Source organism: Anomaloglossus baeobatrachus, chromosome 10, assembly GCF_048569485.1.
Source record: "Anomaloglossus baeobatrachus isolate aAnoBae1 chromosome 10, aAnoBae1.hap1, whole genome shotgun sequence".
Classification (NCBI taxonomy): Eukaryota; Metazoa; Chordata; class Amphibia; order Anura; family Aromobatidae; genus Anomaloglossus; species Anomaloglossus baeobatrachus.
In genome coordinates, this window is record NC_134362.1 from 21,318,096 (window position 1) to 21,337,262 (window position 19,167).

At 43.0% G+C, this 19,167-nt stretch overlaps 1 long non-coding RNA gene across 1 annotated transcript in view; it reads left to right on the forward strand.

Annotated features, from left to right (window-relative positions):
- Window positions 1-4,923: 4,923 nt before the first annotated feature.
- The window catches only part of LOC142254523 (uncharacterized), a 39,637-nt gene continuing 25,393 nt past the window's right edge, over window positions 4,924-19,167 (forward strand). The window contains exons 1-2 of the long non-coding RNA XR_012727250.1: window positions 4,924-4,988; window positions 5,060-5,274. This is a non-coding gene — a long non-coding RNA (uncharacterized LOC142254523). The remainder of the gene's footprint in view (window positions 4,989-5,059; window positions 5,275-19,167) is intronic.

Genomic DNA, 19,167 nt, shown 5'->3' on the forward strand with positions numbered 1-19,167 from the left:
CCAGTATAGCATTGTATGTATAGAATCAGCCTGATAGTGCCAGTATAGCACTGTATGTATAGAATCAGCCTGATAGTGCCAGTATAGCACTGTATGTATAGAATTAGCTGGATAGTGCCAGTATAGCACTATATGTATAGAATCAGCCTGATAGTGCCAGTATAGCTCTGTATGTATAGAATCAGTCTGATAGCGCCAGTATAGCACTGTATGTATAGAATCAGCCTGATAGTGCCAGTATAGCACTGTATGTATAGAATCAGCCTGATAGTGCCAGTATAGCACTGTATGTATAGAATCAGCCTGATAGTGCCAGTATAGCACTGTATGTATAGAATCAGCCTGATAGTGCCAGTATAGCACTGTATGTATAGAATCAGCCTGATAGTGCCAGTATAGCACTGTATGTATAGAATCAGCCTGATAGTGCCAGTATAGCACTGTATGTATAGAATCAGCCTGATAGTGCCAGTATAGCACTGTATGTATAGAATCAGCCTGATAGTGCCAGTATAGCACTGTATGTATAGAATCAGCCTGATAGTGCCAGTATAGCACTGTATGTATAGAATCAGTCTGATAGTGCCAGTATAGCACTGTATGTATAGAATCAGCCTGATAGTGCCAGTATAGCACTGTACGTATAGAATCAGCCTGATAGTGCCAGTATAGCACTGTATGTATAGAATCAGTCTGATAGTGCCAGTATAGCACTGTATGTATAGAATCAGCCTGATAGTGTCAGTATAGCACTGTATGTATAGAATCAACCTGGTAGTGCCAGTATAGCACTGTATGTATAGAATCAGTCTGATAGTGCCAGTATAGCACTGGTTTTAGGTTATATAGAAAAATCCAGGTGGTTGGTTCCCTTTAAGTCTCTAATAGACATTCACACTATGTCGGTGTATAACCCAGCTTTCCTCCGTCCAGGTCCTTTCTGTAATGCGAATCTTTGGATCTGCTATTATTCTTTTCCACAGCGCTCAGTAGTTTCTTCCTCCACAGCACCCTACAAGACAAGTCTTTTTTTTACTTAATAGAAATATGGTAATTTTTTTTTTCTTCCATGAAAACGACTTAGATGAAACATCATTTCCATTCCTTTTCGAGTTGTTAATGTCTCCGCCACAAAAAGGGGGGATTTTTTTTTTTGCTGTATATGCAAAGTGTGACTCCATGAAAAGCTGATGGATGGACACATTTAGGAGAAGTGCGTCTCACTTCTGGAAAATCACATCACTCTCCCAAGGGCCATCAAACTGTGACATAAATATTTGATCGCTGGAAATTAAAGCTTTTTCTATCTACTGCACTTCTCATTGTGGCTCCTTTCTGAGAGTCTCGGAGCCCTTCTGTTACTAGAGATTGGTGATTAGATGAATGTCTCGGAGTATAATTTATATCAAGAGCTATTACCATTATTAGGAGGTGGCTTATGTATATTATTTGGGTTTGGAGAGAGCTTAAAAGCATTGGTGCAGGCGGTGTCAGACTGGGGCGGCACGAGCCTACCAGTAAAATTGACTCTACATGCAAAGATTGGATTCACAAATTCACCTATGCTTCTATATAATATATATATATATATATATATATATATATATATATATATATACCTGGTAGTTTGTAAAATGAAGGATGCTTCATTTCTCTGTACATAGGGAAAGAAGTCTATTGTGTCATCTACTGATCATGTTTGGGGTATGAGTGAGATTCTACTGCAAAGAGGCCCACCAGCGGATTCTCCAGCTCACCGGTGGGCCAGTCCGAGCCTGGCTGCAGCTACAGAGGATGGAAAGGAAGAAGATACATCATTGATCAGGTACTTGACAGGTCATTGATGCACATCTGCCACAAAAGAGGACATCAGTATTATAAATAGAAGGAGGGGACTTTGTTGCAAATTTTGAATTCAAATGTTGCGCCTACTTAAAGGGATTGTGTTTTACAGATGCAACCAGTAAATGCCATCAATATCTTATTTACAGGGGTCTGGCTGCTGAGACCCTCACATTTAAGAAAAAAAAAATGTTATGAAGCTAGGTATGGGCAACAACCAAGCAAACGGCGAAAGGAAGGAAAGGAGATGGCGACCCCTGACCGAACCTACTGCTGGTCTCTCATCACCCTAGATAGGTTCTGCACCTATGCGCGCCGAGGCGGATACCTGACCCTAGGTATTCCTAGTGCTGGGCCCTAAATAGGGAACGGATGGAATGTGCTCTTTGTCAACCCCACTAAACACTAGAGAAGACACAAGGAGGACACAAGGGGAAAATGCATGCATTACTTATCTACAGATGACGGTTATACGGGAAGATCGGGGGTCAAGTCTCCAGTCTTGGAGGTGATGATCCGGCCCCTGCAGAGTCCTGATCTTACATCATCCAGCCTGTCCGGGAACAGGAGATGGAAGGATCCACACAAGCCTCAGAAGATCAGGGGTCAGTTGTCCAGTCCTGGAGGTGCCAATCTAGCTCCCATGGAGCCCTGATCTCACATCATCCAACCTGACTGGGATCAGGATCTGCACAAGCCTCTGATCGCGGGTCAAGTCTCCAGTACTAGAGGTGATGATCCGGCCCCTGCAGAGCCCTGATCTCACATTATTCAGCCTGTCTGGGATCAGGAAATGGAAGGATCAGCACAAGCCTCAGAAGATCGAGGGTTAGGTCTCTAGTCCTGGAGGTGATGATCCAGCCCCGCAGAGCACTGATCTCACATCATCCAGCCTGTCTGGGATCAAGAGATAGAAGGATACGCACAAGGCTCAGAAGATAAAGGGTTAGGTCTCCAGTCATGGAGGTGATGATCCGGCCCTTGTAGAGCCCTGATCTCTCATTATCCAGCCTGTCTGGGATCAGGAGATGGAAGGATCCACCCAAGCCTCAGAAGATCAGAGGTCAGGTCTACAGTCTTGGAGGTGATGATCCAGCCCCTGCAGAGCCCTGATCTCACATCATCCAGCCTGTCTGGGATCAGGAGATAGAAGGATCCACACAAGCCTCAGAAGATCTGGGGTCAGGTCTCTAGTCTTGGAGGTGATGATCCGGCCCCTGCAAAGCCCTGATCTCACATCATCCAGCCTGTCTGGGATCAGGAGATAAAAGGATCCACCCAAACATCAGAAGATCGGGGGTCAGATCTCTAGTCTTGGAGGTGATGATCCGGCTTCCATAGAGCCCTGATCTCACATCATTCAGCCTGTCTAGGATCAGGAGATAGAAGGATCCGCACAAGCCTCAGAAGATCTGGGGTCAGGTCTCTAGTCTTGGAGGTGATGATCCGGCCCCTGCAAAGCCCTGATCTCACATCATCCAGCCTGTCTGGGATCAGGAGATGGGGGATCCGCACAAGCCTCAGAAGATCGGGGGTCAGGTCTCCAAGATGTTTGGAACAAGCTCCTGTGGAGATCTTTAAAAAATGGTGCAAGTGACGAGTAGAAGTGATGAAGGTAAAAGGTGGTCAAGAAATATTGATCGAATTTGAATTTCATTTTAATTATTCTTTATATTTTTAAATATGGTTAAAAAAACATCTATTAACACTTCTATTTTTTTAAAGATTCTTACTTTGCAGAATTTATCAAAAACCTGCCTGAAAATTTTGCACAGTGCAGTATACAGTGTGTCCACCCATATCCTGTCCACCGCCATTAACTTGAGAATGGCGGCAGCTATAGGCATAGAAGTGGTGTCTAGGTATAGTAAAGTAGCCATGTGCTACACAATGAAACCACCTATAGCGCCACCTGGTGGAAAACAGTGGAATTAGCATTTTTATCTCGAAAATGGAACGAGATAGAGAAAAAAAGTGAATTACAAAGTTGTAGGGCATCATCAATTCAATACGAATCGACACCTTGCATACAGAAATGCTATGATTAGAATGTGTAAAACTCACAAGGCTGCGGACGTGAAGCGATACCTCATGGAGACCTTCCTACAAGTCATTGGGTATGGTGGTTGTGTGGAGTGGCCTCCACGCTTACCTGACCTGACCCCATTCTTTCTGTGAGGTCACATCACACAGCAGGTGTATGCGACCCCTCCACCAACATTGCAGGACCTACGACGACATATCACAGATGCTTGTGCAAACGTGTCACCTACCATATTGCACAACGTGCAGCAAGATACAGTATGCTGTGCAGAGGCCAGATGTGGATTGCAGCTGACGGGGGCCACTTTGAGCATCAAAGTTAAATGAGCGTCATATGCATGACCAGTATTCAATATTTTGGGGGGGGTCATGAGGTTTCATATTATAGCATTTCTGTATGCAAGGTGTCGATTCGTATTGAATTGATGATGCCCTAATTCACTTTTTTTCTCTACCTCGTTCCATTTTTGAGATAAAAATGCTAACTCCGTTGTTTTCCACCAGGTGGCACTATACGTGGTTTCATTGTGTAGCGCATGGATACTTTACTATACCTAGACACCACTTCTATGCCTATAGCTGCCGCCGTTCTCAAGTTAATGGCGGTGGACAGGATATGGGTGGACACGCTGTATATATACACAGAGGGTTTGTCTCTATCACCAGTGTCAGTCCATTAGGCATCACTAATACCGGCGGTGAGATATCCGCAGATACATTCATGTTCCGTCGCCTCTTTTAATATCGCGGGGCTGATGATATGTTTTCGCAGTTATTACGCCGGAGATAAAAGCCTTGCGCAATTCGTAGTAAAGTGCACAGGTCTTTGCAGCTGTGAAATAGAAACATTAAACACTGTGTATTTACAATGTGTCGGGGAGCGGGGAGCAGCGTCCCGCACCATGTGCCGCAGCAGCCGCAGAGCAAATGTCACCATTCTCCTCTGAACGGATTGCGCGGCTCGGTTTGCAGCTCACCTTCTCCCTCTATTGGTTTTCATTAAATATCCTTTTTTTCTTTGGATGTTTCTGCAGAAAGGACTCGTCTAAGATTGAATTCCCTTCAAATGTGTCTTTTGTCAGTGTTTTCATTGCCGCTTTCATGTGAGTCCCACAAATCAAATGTCAAATCTAATGAAAATGGGAATATCAATAATCTGAGCTTTCTTCTTCAGATGTGGCTGGAACCAAAGCTGCTCCGGAAAGAAAATGAAGGATAATTACAACGTTGCGAATCCATGGTCTCTGCCCAGTACAATGGGTGTTTGTGGTTCTGCGGCACCGACGTGTGCACATCAATGGGGCTGAGCTGAAAAACAAGAAATAAGGACATCAGAGTTACAATTCCAGAGAACAACAGAAAGAAGAAGGCAGGACCATTAGAAGACCGGTATCGTATGTCCACAGCAACTGCATGAGCAGCTCTGGAGCATAATACAGTAATGCAATGTATTTACACAGTGACTGCACCAGCAGAATAGTGAGTGCAGCTCTGGAGTATAATACAGGATGTAACTCAGGATCAGTGCAGGATAAGTAATGTAATGTATGTACACAGTGACTGCACCAGCAGAATAGTGAGTGCAGCTCTGGAGTATAATACTGGATGTAACTCAGGATTAGTACAGGATCAGTAATGTAATGTATGAACACAGTGACTGCACCAGCAGAAAAGTGAGTACAGCTCTGGAGTATAATACAGTAATGTATGTACATAGTGACTGCACCAGCAGAACAGTGAGTGCAGCTCTGGAGCATAATACAGTAATGGAATGTATGTACATAGTGACTGCACCAGCAGAATTGTGAGTGCAGCTCTGTAGAATAATACAGGAGGTAACTCAGGATCAGTAATGTAATGTATGTACACAGTGACTGCACCAGCAGAATAGTGAGTGCAGCTCTGGAGTATAATACAGGATATAACTCAGGATCAGTAAGGATGAGTAATGTAATGTATGTACACAGTGACTGCACCAGCAGAATAGTGAGTGCAGCTCTGGAGTATAATACAGGATGTAACTCAGGATCAGTACAGGATGAGTAATGTAATGTATGTACACAGTGACTGCACCAGCAGAATAGTGAGTGCAGCTCTGGAGTATAATACAGGATGTAACTCAGGATCAGTACAGGATGAGTAATGTAATGTATGTACACAGTGACTGCACCAGCAGAATAGTGAGTGCAGCTCTGGAGTATAATACAGGATGTAACTCAGGATCAGTACAGGATGAGTAATGTAATGTATGTACACAGTGACTGCACCAGCAGAATAGTGAGTGCAGCTCTGGAGTATAGTACAGGAGGTAACTCAGGATCAGTACAGGATGAGTAATGTAATGTATGTAAACAGTGACTGCAGCTTTGGAGTATAATACAAGTTGTAACACTGTAGCTGCTGCTGCACCTAACCATTTTAGCTGTATCTGCCAAACCCACTGCTGCACCCCTCCATTCTGGCCATGCCTGACACATCCCGGCTGCAACTATTAGATGTAAGACTGTCAGTGCCCGTACCCCTGGAGCTAGCTGTTGTAGCACCGTGTCTCCTTGCGTGGCATCTGGCTGCTACCGGCATCCAACTCCATCAGAGGCTGCGGTAAATACCTAATGTGCGCCACAGTCACGATGCTCAGGTGTACTGTGTACTGCGGCCCAGTGGGGAGCATTACACTGGAGTTGACTTGGAAATCTTTGAGGGTTTTTTGGGGGTGACAAACCTTCTCACTGTCAAGATTCTCCATAGCAGGAGCTCTAGTAATGACAGTGGTCACATTTGTGCCAGGAATTTATATTTTATAGAAGCCAAAATATAATCTCCCCATTATCATCTCCCTTTAATATCAGGGTGCGCCCCAGACATCGATCATGTTTGCCACAGCCATGTTGCACCTTCAGGAATTCGGAGGCAGGAATTCTCATGTCTAAGGCATTATATTTCTTCCTATATTCTCTTTCAAAACAATTTTCTTTCCAAGAGATTCATTTTTTTTTTTCTCCAGGGAGCCGCGAAGACACAGAACTGCTGCCTTTTTAATTAAAAAGGTATTGCCTTACGAATCCTTTAGGTATCATTTTAATTGCACATATGTCAATAGAAATGGAGATATCCTTGTAAATGAGGAGTGTTTTGGATGCCAGGATTACGTGTCACTCATGTAATTAGCGAATTATTCTAAATCTTTTATGAATTAGTTTAAAGGACAACCTGGATGAGTATAGCAGTGGACTATGAAATCAATCAAGTCTTGACTATGTCTTGCTTTATTATGCATCAATACTCAAAAGTACATTCAGTTGTAAACAGCAGAAATTCGATCTGATGAAGTCTAAGTAGAGGACATTAGAGCGTCGTAAAGTCCAAGCCTCAATCTCAAGATTGTCTTGAAATCCAAGTACAAGAGGAAAGGCCTCCATGAAATCCAAGGAAAAGATGCAAGATCTTCATGAAATCCAAGTTTGGACACAAGATTTCAATGATGTCCAAGTACCAGACTTAAGGTCTACATGAAGTCCAAGCGATGGACACAAGATCTTCATAAAATCCAAACACCGGACAGAAGATCTCATTGAATTCCAAAGAACAAACACATCATCGTCATGAAGTACATTCCTTAGATACAAAGTCTTCATGAAGTCCAAGAATCCAACACAAGATCTTCATGAAGTCTAAGCAATGGACATAAGATCTTCATGAAGTCCAAGCAATGGACATAAGATCTTCATAAGGTCCAAACACCAGACACACGATATTGAATTCCAAGGAACAGACACATCATCTTCATGAAGTACAATCTTCAGATAGAAAATCTTCATGAACTACAAACATCAAACACAAGATCTTCATGAAGTCCAAGCGATGGACACAAGATCTTCATAAAATCCAAACACCGGACACACAATCTCATTGAATTCCAAAGAACAAACACATCATCTTCATGAAGTACAATCCTCAGATACAAAATCTTCATGAAGTACAAGGATCCAACACAAGATCTTCATGAAGTCCAAGAACTGGACCCAAAATTTCCATGAAGTCCAAGAAAAAGCTATAAGATCTCCTTTAAAACCAAGTAATGGACAGATCTTCATGAAGTTCAACTACAAGACACAAGATAAAGTCAAAATCGAAGTCACCAGTTCTTCCAGAAGTTCATTCATGTAACATGGAGATCAAGCACAACAGACAAGATCTCTATGAAATCCAAGCAAAGGACAAAAGATCTTCATAAAGTTCAAGCACCTGAAAGAAAATATCTATGAAGTCAAAGACATGGAGATAAGATATACATGAAATCCATTCAAAGGAAATATGTTCTCCAAGATGTCCAAACACTAGACAAAAGATCTCCATGAAGTGCAAGTAATTGGACACAAGATCACCATGAAATCCAAGCAAAGAAAACCAAATCTTCATGAAGTCCATGCACTTGGAGAAATGATCTCTATCAAGTCTATGCACTAGACACACGATTTCTATGAAGTCCAAGTAAAAGATACAAGGTCTTCTTGAAGTCCAAGTAATTGACACTACATTAAGTCCAAACTGCTTGGACTTCATGATGTCCAAGCACCAGACACTAGGTCTACATGAAGTACATGGAAATGACACAAGATTTTCATGAAGTCCAAGCAAAGGACATAAGATCTCCATGAAATCTAAGTAATGGACACAAGATCTTCATGAACTCCAAGTAACAGATAGAAAATGTTCATGAAGTCCAAGCATTGAACACAAGATCTTCATGAATACCAAGCGAAATCGATAAGAAAGCCAAAAAAAACAAGTAATGGCAACAAGATATTCATTTAGGGCACCATGACCGGTCATCTAGCCACCCTTTGGACACAGAGGCATAGAGAAGACATGGAAAATGTGGGGCGTAGACACGGGTACAAAATAAGGCATGGCCATGGCTAACAACTTCCGGCAGCATGTCGTACCTTGGGTGCCACGTGGCCATATTTGGCAAGTATGGGCTAGAAATATTTACACTCAGTTTTTATATAACTTGCAGTGCTGTCTTTGATGTTCTCCCACTATGAGCGTATTCACCTTTACCACCCACACAGCCGGAAAGTTGATTTGTTTCAGACACAGGAATGAATACGGTGTTCAGTGTTTTCTAAGCTGCGGATGAGACAGACAAGTCATCCTACGGATATTACTATAGGTCTGTATGGATGAATGTGATGGTGAGCCGGATCTGAGAGAAGGACACACAACCCTCGCATCCTGTTCTAATAGCTGAAGGTGATTAGGTTCATTGGTAGCTGGAGGTGATTGGGTTCATTGGTAGCTGGAAGTGATTGGGTTCATTGGTAGCTGGAAGTGATTGGGTTCATTGGTAGCTGGAAGTGATCGGGTTCGTTGGTAGCTGGAGGTGATCGGGTTCGTTGGTAGCTGGAAGTGATCGGGTTCATTGGTAGCTGGAAGTGATCGGGTTCGTTGGTAGCTGGAGGTGATTGGGTTCATTGGTAGCTGGAGGTGATTGGGTTCATTGGTAGCTGGAGGTGATTGGGTTCATTGGTAGCTGGAAGTGATCGGGTTTGTTGGTAGCTGGACGTGATTGGGTTCATTGGTAGCTGGAAGTGATCGGGTTCATTGGTAGCTGGAGGTGATCGGGTTCATTGGTAGCAGGAGGTGATCGGGTTCATTAGTAGCTGGAGGTGATCGGGTTCATTGGTAGCTGGAGGTGATTGGGTTCATTGGTAGCAGGAGGTGATCGGGTTCATTAGTAGCTGGAGGTGATCGGGTTCATTGGTAGCTGGAGGTGATCGGGTTCATTGGTAGCTGGAGGTGATCGGGTTCATTGGTAGCTGGAGGTGATTGGGTTCATTGGTAGCTGGAGGTGATTGGGTTCATTGGTAGCTGGAGGTGATCGGGTTCATTGATAGCAGGAGGTGATCGGGTTCATTGGTAGCTTGAGGTGATTGAGTTTATTGGTAGCTGGAGGTGATCAGGTTCGTTAGTAGCTAAAGGTGATTGGGTTCATTAGTAGCTGGAGATGATCAGGTTCATTGGTAGCTGGAGATAATCGGGTTCATTGGTAGCTGCAGGTGATCGAGTTTATTGGTAGCTGGAGGTGATCAGGTTCGTTAGTAGCTAAAGGTGATTGGGTTCATTAGTAGCTGGAGATGATCAGGTTCATTAGTAGCTGGAGGTGATCGGGTTCATTGGTAGCTGGAGGTGATCGGGTTCATTGTTAGCTAGAGGTGATCGGGTTCATTGTTAGCTGGAGGTGATCGGGTTCATTGGTAGCTGGAGGTGATCGGGTTCATTGTTAGCTAGAGGTGATCAGGTTCATTGGTAGCTGGAGGTGATCGGGTTCATTGGTATCCTTTTCACATATTGTTTATTGAGTCTAAAGCATAAGATTTTATGGCATTTGTGGTATTCAAAATATTTTCAGAAATGTGCAACTTTATACATCTTAATTAACATGTTGCGTAGTTAAGAATAAGACACAATATATCTGGGTTCATTAGTTATAAACAAAATTCCACGTAAGATGCTTTCATTCTGATCTTCCAGCAATCTGGTAAGCTAGAAGGGGCCGAAAATTCCTATTAATGAAGCAAAGTAAAGCACAAATAAGTGTAAATGAGACAAAAGAAGGATAAAGGAGCATAAACAGAATTAAAGAACCTATAGAAAATCCAGTTGTATGTAGTTGAAATCCATGGTAGAGGGAACCTGTCAACATATTTTTTGCGTACGAATTAGTTGTATAACTGTATAAATGCTTCTTCCCCAATAAAAATTATATTTTTTTAAAAAGAGATCCTATGTATCAGTCATAAGAAATGTAGCATAGACACAACATGCAAATTATGCTGGATGTGCAATAGCAGCATGACTATGTAACTGGAAGAAGTGGTCCATGGTCTGGCGTGTATTCCGGTACACTTCCAGACTGGTTGTATATAGATTCTGAGCTAGATTCTGCATGGAACCTCTATCGAAAATCTACAAATATAGTGATTTTGTTATTCTTTAATGTTATTACTGTATCATTTTTTGAAAAAGCTACATCTGTAAGGGTTGTGTCTCAGGTGGTGACGTGGATCCTCAAAGCTCCTGATCCAGAATTCTTCTGCAGTACGGGCTAGTGGGTCCAGTGCAGAAGGGCAAATGAGTTGGAAAGTCAGTTGGAAAAATAACTGTCATGGCGTTAACGCATTCGTGTCCCCATCACTATGCCTCATCCTTCCTGTTGAAGGCCACCGCACTGGGCAATCATGCTGCTTTTCTACTTTGCTGCATATCCCTGCTGTCTCCACCTGGCTATAGGGAGGTGTAGCTGATTCCTGCTGAGATTTATTTCTCCTGTGTCCTGCAAGGTTTGTCTTCCCTGACCTAATCCCAAGCAGCAGATTTATAAAGAAGCTACTCCCACCATTTCTTGCCTGATCTTGATTCTTGCTCAGTCCCTGACAAGCTGCTCTTTGATATAGTGTCTCCCGATTTCAGACCCAGCTTCCATACTTATTTATCCCAACTTCTCTGCTCATGACCTCAGCTACATTTACTGAATCTGTGCTGCCTGCCCTGACCCTGAATAGTATGACTACATCTCTAGTTTTCATCCGTCTGTACCTTGCACCCATATCTCTAACACTCCAATGCTGCAGTCCCAGCGACCTCCCTGGAGTGGTACCTAGCGACTCGGTCTATCCATACCATCAGCTCTGATAAGTGCCCTATAGTCACTTAGTCATGCCCCTTCAGGATAAGCTTGTCCTTTGGCGCAACGACTCTACACCTACCAGCGTAACACTAATATAACATAATTGGAGCAATATCAATTGATGTACAAGTTACAGGTTTAAGTAATGTAATTGGAGTGCATCAGGTTGCTGCTGCGACCTGAAGCAAAAAAGTGAAGTGGCTGGAATTTGTACAGGTAACAGTATAATTTTAATACAGGGATATGCGATTTGCTTCTTCAGAAAGGAACTCTAGCGACCCCTATGCCTACACCTCTGCCGTTGCCTTCTAAAGCCCATCAAACATCCCCTGAATTGTCTGCAGATGATGGATGAAGTTCCAATCTTGACTCTACGTAAACATTTTTATTTTCTTATTTTTTTTTCATGTTGTGTTCACATTTCTTCATGTTCCTTTTTTTTCGGAGCTCTCCCAAAACATTCAGTGCTATTGTAGAGTGTAAGGATTAAGCCGCGCAGACTAATAGCTCACTGTCATCTTCACATCTGAGGGAATTGCTATTTTCTTTCCAATATTTCTTAGTGTTCTTTTCCAACATTTTTACTATTTACTATTGTCAACTTCAATTACACCAAGAAGATCCTCTTATTATGATAACTGCAAAACGCTCCCTCTTTCCACCTGGGATCGATGTTGTCTTCCTTGTACACCAAAACTCAGATAAATTACTGGCAATAAGTCAAGGGGTGGTGTATTTTTTTGGAACAAATTATTTTTACATTCTTTTTCAAAAATAGAAAATATACTTAAAAAAATGGAAATGTCTTCTGCCACCTGAGTTGCTTATATTAAAGGGATAGTGCCGCCATTGTCCTTAAAGGGAACCTGTCAGGTCCTGTATTCACCCAGAACCAAGACCAGTTCTGGGGGCATATTGCTAATCCCTGCCTAACAGTCCCTGTATCTAGTTGCATAGATAAAGATATATTTAGAAAAAGTATTTCTAAAGACCCTTTATGATATGCTAATGAGGCCAGGGACTAGTCGCAAGGGCTTACTTCCCTTGGCTAGTCGGCCCCCTAGCATTTAAGCACACCCCATCAGAGGATGGTCATTCATCTCTCTGCTGCCACCTTAGTGGCTAAGGAGCCTAGGACCAGGGAACAGTCGCAAGGGCATTACTTCCCTAGGTAAGTTGGGCCCTAAGCATGTAAGCACGCCCCGTCAGAATCATGGTTGCTCTCACCTCTCGGCTCAGTGCACATGATCAGAAGTCCCCTTGTCTTCCAGTTTGAAGCTGGGACGCGTACACCCGGCTTCATAGGATGCATGACCGGAAGTTCGGGGACTTCCGAACATGCGCACTGAGCTGAGAGGTGAGAGCAGCCATGGTTGTTACAGGGCATGCTTACATGCTAAGAGGGCCAACTAGCCAAGGAAAGTAACGCTCTTGTGACTAGTCCCTGCGCTCATTAGCATATCATAAAGGATCTTTAGAAATACTTTTTCTAAAGATCTCTTTTATCAATGCTACTAGATACATGGACGGTTAGGCACGAATATAGAAATATGCACCCAGTTCCGCTCTTGGTTCTAGGTGTATATTGCACCTGACAGGATCCCTTTAATTAGGCCTCATGTTCCTTTAGGGCAATAAAGTGAGTCAGACTTGGTACCACTTATTTATTATACTTGCTTTTATAATGCCATCATATACCATAGTACTTTATGGATATTACCATCACTGTCCACATTTGGACTCATAATCTAAATTCCCTATCACTATGTCTTTGCAGTGTTGTAAAAAACCAGGGAACTTAGAGGAAACCCAACGAAACACAGGGAAAACATTCTGTCATGGGTGTGCTCTGCTTTCTGGGTACCTCTGGCTAGTCTGGGTCCAGAAGGTTGCAACGCCTTATTATGAGCAGGTCTACAGCTTGTGTTTAAATGTATCTGCTTTCTATTGGTGCTGAAGAGGTTAATGACTCTTTCCTATATGGCTATTCTTTGGAGTCTTAATCTTAGGTGCAGCTCTTTGTGATCCCGTGTCTTACCATCTGACACCTGTTCTAGAATCTTTATTCCTATGCTGACCACTTTGGAAGGAGCCAATCTCTGGAAGAACCGAGGAGTCATGACTATTGCAGCTGTGGTGTTTATCTGCATTATGGTCTTACCATCTGATGCCAGTTATAGATTCTCATTCTATGCTGACCACTTTATAAGAAGACTGTCCCTTGAAGAAGCTGAAGAGTCGTGACTATTGCACGGTTATAGAATCTTTATTCCTATGATGACCCTTTTGGATGGAGACAATCTCTGGAAAAAGCTGAGGAGTCATGGAAATTGCAGCTGTGGTATTAATCTGCATTGGTGTCTTACCATCTGATGCCAGTTATAGATTCTCATTCTATGCCGACCACTTTGTAAGAAGGGTGTTTCTGGAAAGAGCTGAAGAGTCGTGACTATTGCACGGTTATAGAATCTTTATTCCTATGCTGACCACTTTGGAAGGAGCCAGTGTCTGGAAGAAGCTGAAGAGTCATAGCAATTTTAGCTGTGGTATTAATCTGCATTGGTGTCTTACCATCTGATGCCAGTTATAGATTCTCATTCTAAGCTGACCACTTTATAAGAAGACTGTCACTGGAAGAAGCAGAGAAGTCGTGACAATTGCAGCTGTGGTGTTTATCTGCATTGGTGTCTTATCATCTGATGTCTGTTATAGATTCTCTCTCTATGCTGACCACTTTGTAAGAAGCCTATCTCTGGAAGAAGCTGAAGAGTCATGACTATTACATGGTTATTGAATATTTATTCCTATGCTGACCACTTTGGAGGGAGCCAATCTCTGGAAGAAGCTGAGAAGTCATGACTATTGCAGCTGTGGTGTTTACCTATATTGGTGTCTTACCATCTGATTTCGGTTATAGATTCTCATTCTATGCTGACCACTTTATAAGAAGACTGTCTCTGGAACAAGCAGAGAAGTCATGACTATTCCAGCTGTGGTGTTTACCTACATTGGTGTCTTACCATCTGATGTCGGTTATAGATTCTCCATCTATGCTGACCACTTTGTAAGAAGCCTGTCTCTGGAAGAAGCTGAAGAGTCGTCACTATTGCATGGTTATAGAATCTTTATTCCTATGCTGACAACATTGAAAGGGGCCAATCTCTGGAAGAAGCTGAGAAGTCGTGATAATTGCAGATGTGGTGTTTACCTGCATTAGTGTCTTACCATCTGATGTCTGTTATAGATTCTATATCTATGCTGACCACTTTATAAGAAGACTGTCTCTGGAAGAAGCAGAGAAGTCGTGACAATTGCAGCTGTGGTGTTTATCTGCATTGGTGTCTTACCATCTGATGTCTGTTATAGATTCTATATCGATGCTGACCACTTTGTAAGAACCCTGTCTCTGGAAGAGTTGAAGAGTCGTGACTATTGCATGGTTATAGAATCATTATTCCTAAGCTGACCACTCAATCTCTGGAAGAAGCTGAGGAGTCATGACTATTGCAGCTTTAGTGTTTAGCTGCATTGGAGCAGCTTGGAGTGTTTTCCTTTTGTGTGTATTTTTCCCCTGTCTCCCATCCCTTGTGTTGTACTATTGCAGTGGTGAGACTAGTGTTCTCATTGGCCTTCTCACTTGCCAGGGTGAGTTCAGGGAAAGCGAGGGCTTAGGCACATGTTTGGCGATGGTGAGGAAGGATCTGTATAGGGACGTTAGGCAGTTCAAGGATCAGCCTCAGGTGAGTGTAGGATGTGACCTCACTCCCACCTCCCTAATTCCAGGGCCCACCATTGCATCGCGTTCTTGGTGTGCACTGTGTGTTACGGCGCTCGTCGGGGGTTGACTATTCTCCAAGTAAAAGATGAATGGATTTTCCACGTAGGTCTCTAATAAAAAGAGAAAAGTCAAAGAAAAATAATCCGTGACCTATATATCTATAGATTACATCTGAGTTAGGGTTTATAAAATGAGCCCTCGCTAAACCCATAATGTAGGTATCACATGCTCGACACCTTGTCTGCTTGCTCGGGGTGAGCCGATGATTGTGGCCTTTTAGGCCGTCCTGAATTTTAAATTCTAAAGGGCACACATTTAAAGATTACCGTAAATCCCGGCAGACACGGTTACCTATGAAAATCCATTTACGCCTCTTACAATATTAAATAAGGTTTATACAGTGTCAGACCGGCGCTGACCCGGCCGACCCGATCTCTCTATCCTTTTAGGAACAGACTTTAGTTTTATATATTTTTTTTATATATATAAAATTAACCCCTTTTATCCACTAATCCAGATAATCCACTCTAATTTGTTTAAAGGGCACACAGATAATCCTACTTTATGGTTTAACGAGGCTTTTGCACTCCTACTCTCCGGAGAGACAGGAGAGGAATTAAAATCCGGCATTTAGAGGTGACATTTTCCTTGGTTCTGATTTTTATCCCAAATAAATCAGGCACCTAATGCTTTGAAAGCTGACTGCTTTTTTTTTTTTTCCCTTTTGCTTTAGAATTTATGTTGCATTGGACATTTTGTGAAAAGAAACCATGACTCATACTTTCTCATAGGAGGAAATGTGCAAGGCGCTGGTAAAATGCTCTATGTGACTTCAAAGTGATAGAAAAAAGTGGCGGAATGTGGAAGGATTCTGGGATTTTAGCCATATATTCAGGGTTGTAACATCACATGTATAGCTGGGTTCTTTAGATTTATAGATGAAAGTCTTAGAGAAGTGTGCTCACATTCTTATCTGCAGAGGCACAGCTCTCCCCTGCCTCCCGACTTCCTGCCTTCAAGGGGCACTGCACTCCTGATGATTAGCAGTATCGACTGCAAAGTCAAATTTGGCTTTGCACGATTGGGGGAGCACAGGCACTTTGAATCTGTCCCACGGTGTTTTGCTCTAAAGTTGGCAAGCGTCATGGTGGCACCCGATGCTGTTCAGACCACAGACTCTGACATGCCTCACTGTACTTTCTCTGGTGCTTCTGAGTTGCATGGGCAGGCTCGGACATCGACCAGCTTTGCGCTCATTAGTGATTGAACAAGAAGGACTTAATTTCTGCTAGCCTGCTGGTTACCTTTGGATCACATATTGCTGGAGACCTATCACCTTTTTAAGATGGAGGATTTTGTCTTCCTATGCCGACTATAGCTTTCTGATAAACTGCTCCGTGTGCTGTTGTTTTCCAGTCTCATGATTTACTGCGTGTTGCTTGGTGTACACTGGAATTCCTCCTGTCGTCTTGTTATTTCCTCCCTGCTTTAGTTTTCCTTCTTATCACTTGTTGCCTGATTACTCTGCGTGAGTGTGCTGTGTTATAGAGTTTTGGTTACCCCTTTTTGTCTATCACTGTTGGTGTTTACATGGTTTTGTCCCAGCCTTAACTTCAGGGTATGGAGGGAGGGGGTACTAGATCAGGGCTGGTCAGGAGCAGGGGTAGGAAGCTGGCTTAAACATCATCACCATCAGACATATTTAGGGCACCCATAGCCTGGAGTTCCAGTTTAGGAGCAGGGGTAGGAAGGTGGCCCAGACATCATCACCATCAAATGTATCTCTGGGATCAGGGACAGCTAGGGCACCCCTAGCCTGAGGGCCACTTTAGGAGTAGGGGTAGGAAGGCGGCCCAGACATCATAACCATTAGACATATCTCTGAAATCAGGGACAGCTAGATCACCCCTAGCTTGAGGGACAGTTTAGGCACAGGGGTAGGAAAGCGGCCCAGATATTATCACTATCAGACATATTTAGGGCACCCATAGCCTGTAGTTCCAGTTTAGGAGCACGGGTGGGAAGACGGCCCAGACATCATCACCATCAAATGTATTTTTGGGGTCAGGGAAAGCTGGGGCACCAATAGCCTGAGGGCCACTTTAGGAGCAGGGGTAGGAAGGCGGCCCAGACATCATCACCATCAGACGTATCTCTGGGATCAGGGACAGCTATGGACTCCCTAGCCTGAGGGTCAGTTTAGGATCCCCGGTCCCCTGTTATCCCACCACACCCTGTGACAGAATCAGGTTGGGTCACTTTTAGGCTTTAATGCACCTGCTTGCAAGAAGACACTGCTTACCTTAAAAAACGGACACTTCTGATAAACTGCAGCGTTAATCAGTTAGCAACATGCAGTAAATTATGAAATTAGAAATATCTTTGCTATTGGAGAGGATTTTTACTAAGAGGAACATGTGCAAAACTACTAGTTTTATTTGCATATTGGAATTTTACTTATTGAAAGGGGTTTTTCCCCCAAACTTAATTTTAAAGTTTATTTTAATCATTACATCTTGGAATAATAATAATTTCCCCAATTGGAAGTGTTTATATAAAATCTTCTTGTGCTGAGATAATTTTATATATGTGTTCCTGCTGTGTACTGTGTAATGGTTGTGTCTGACCGTACAAGGACATGCGTGGTCTGATCATACCACAGCTCCTGGGCAAGGGAGGATGAAAAAAAGTACAAGATATTACAGCATGGGATCATAGATGATGCTTTCTGTGAGGTAAAACATTTCCTTGTAAACAATATTTTAAAACCCAGGAAGAATCATTTGCTGGAATTTGATGGAATCTTTTGAATTCAAATTTTGGTGGATTCGCTCATCTTTAGTATGCATAGTCTGGCACCCCTGAGGCTCCAGTCGCCACAGAGTATTGCATCTGTCTTAAGGGTAAGAGGAGGTTAACTACTGGTTTTCTCTTGCACGGCATTCACCCAGACACTTACAATAACACACAGTTAGTTAGCCAGCCAGGCAGTTATACAACACAGGAAGCCAGACAGCAGGGAAATTCCCGGTTGCTGGTATAACCACCAATCATCAGAAAGGTGGGGGCTGCACTGAGGGAGTAGGAACACACAAACAGATTGAGGAGAGATCAGTATGGGACGATGAAGAGAGAACAGGTTGCTAGGGGGTGTGCTACCCATCTCCTCTCAGGGAGACCGTCCGGGATGCGTGCTTAAGGAGAGACAGCGAGTCATAACATCCAGGGCCCGCACAGATAGTACATCATAATTGAAGGTTTAGTTGTTATGCAGATGTTTGCTATAGTGGAGAAACGCTCATCTTTTTGTACCTTTAATACAAAATCATCGACAAAGCAAAAGGAAACTCAAAATCGGACCCCCCCTTATTTGTCATTTCATAACAGCGGAAATAATCAGCATTTTCTCAAAAGATTCTGCTCCTTATTTGCTGGCAGAAAGATTATGTACAGGACAGAAAGTCATTTCATTTCAGTCGCATCCTTTTAACTGATCTCCCGCTCTCCCTTGGTTAACCTTGAGCCTGAAATTTAAGCTCCTGCTTTGGGCAAGTGCTTTTATTTATTTATTTGTTTGCCCCGACCGAGCCGGCTTAATATGATTGGAATGTGGATAGATTCGTGTTACATTTGTCTGACTTATATAATTCCCTGACTCGCCTCGGGGACCCTTATAAAAGCCTGTCACTGTTATATTATCAAAATTACAATCTGCAGACTTTTAAACATTTACTTAAGAGCTTCCCAAGGGTTTGTAAGTTGTATGTGTCAGCCTGTCACATCTTTTTTCATTAAATCCTAAGATTGCATG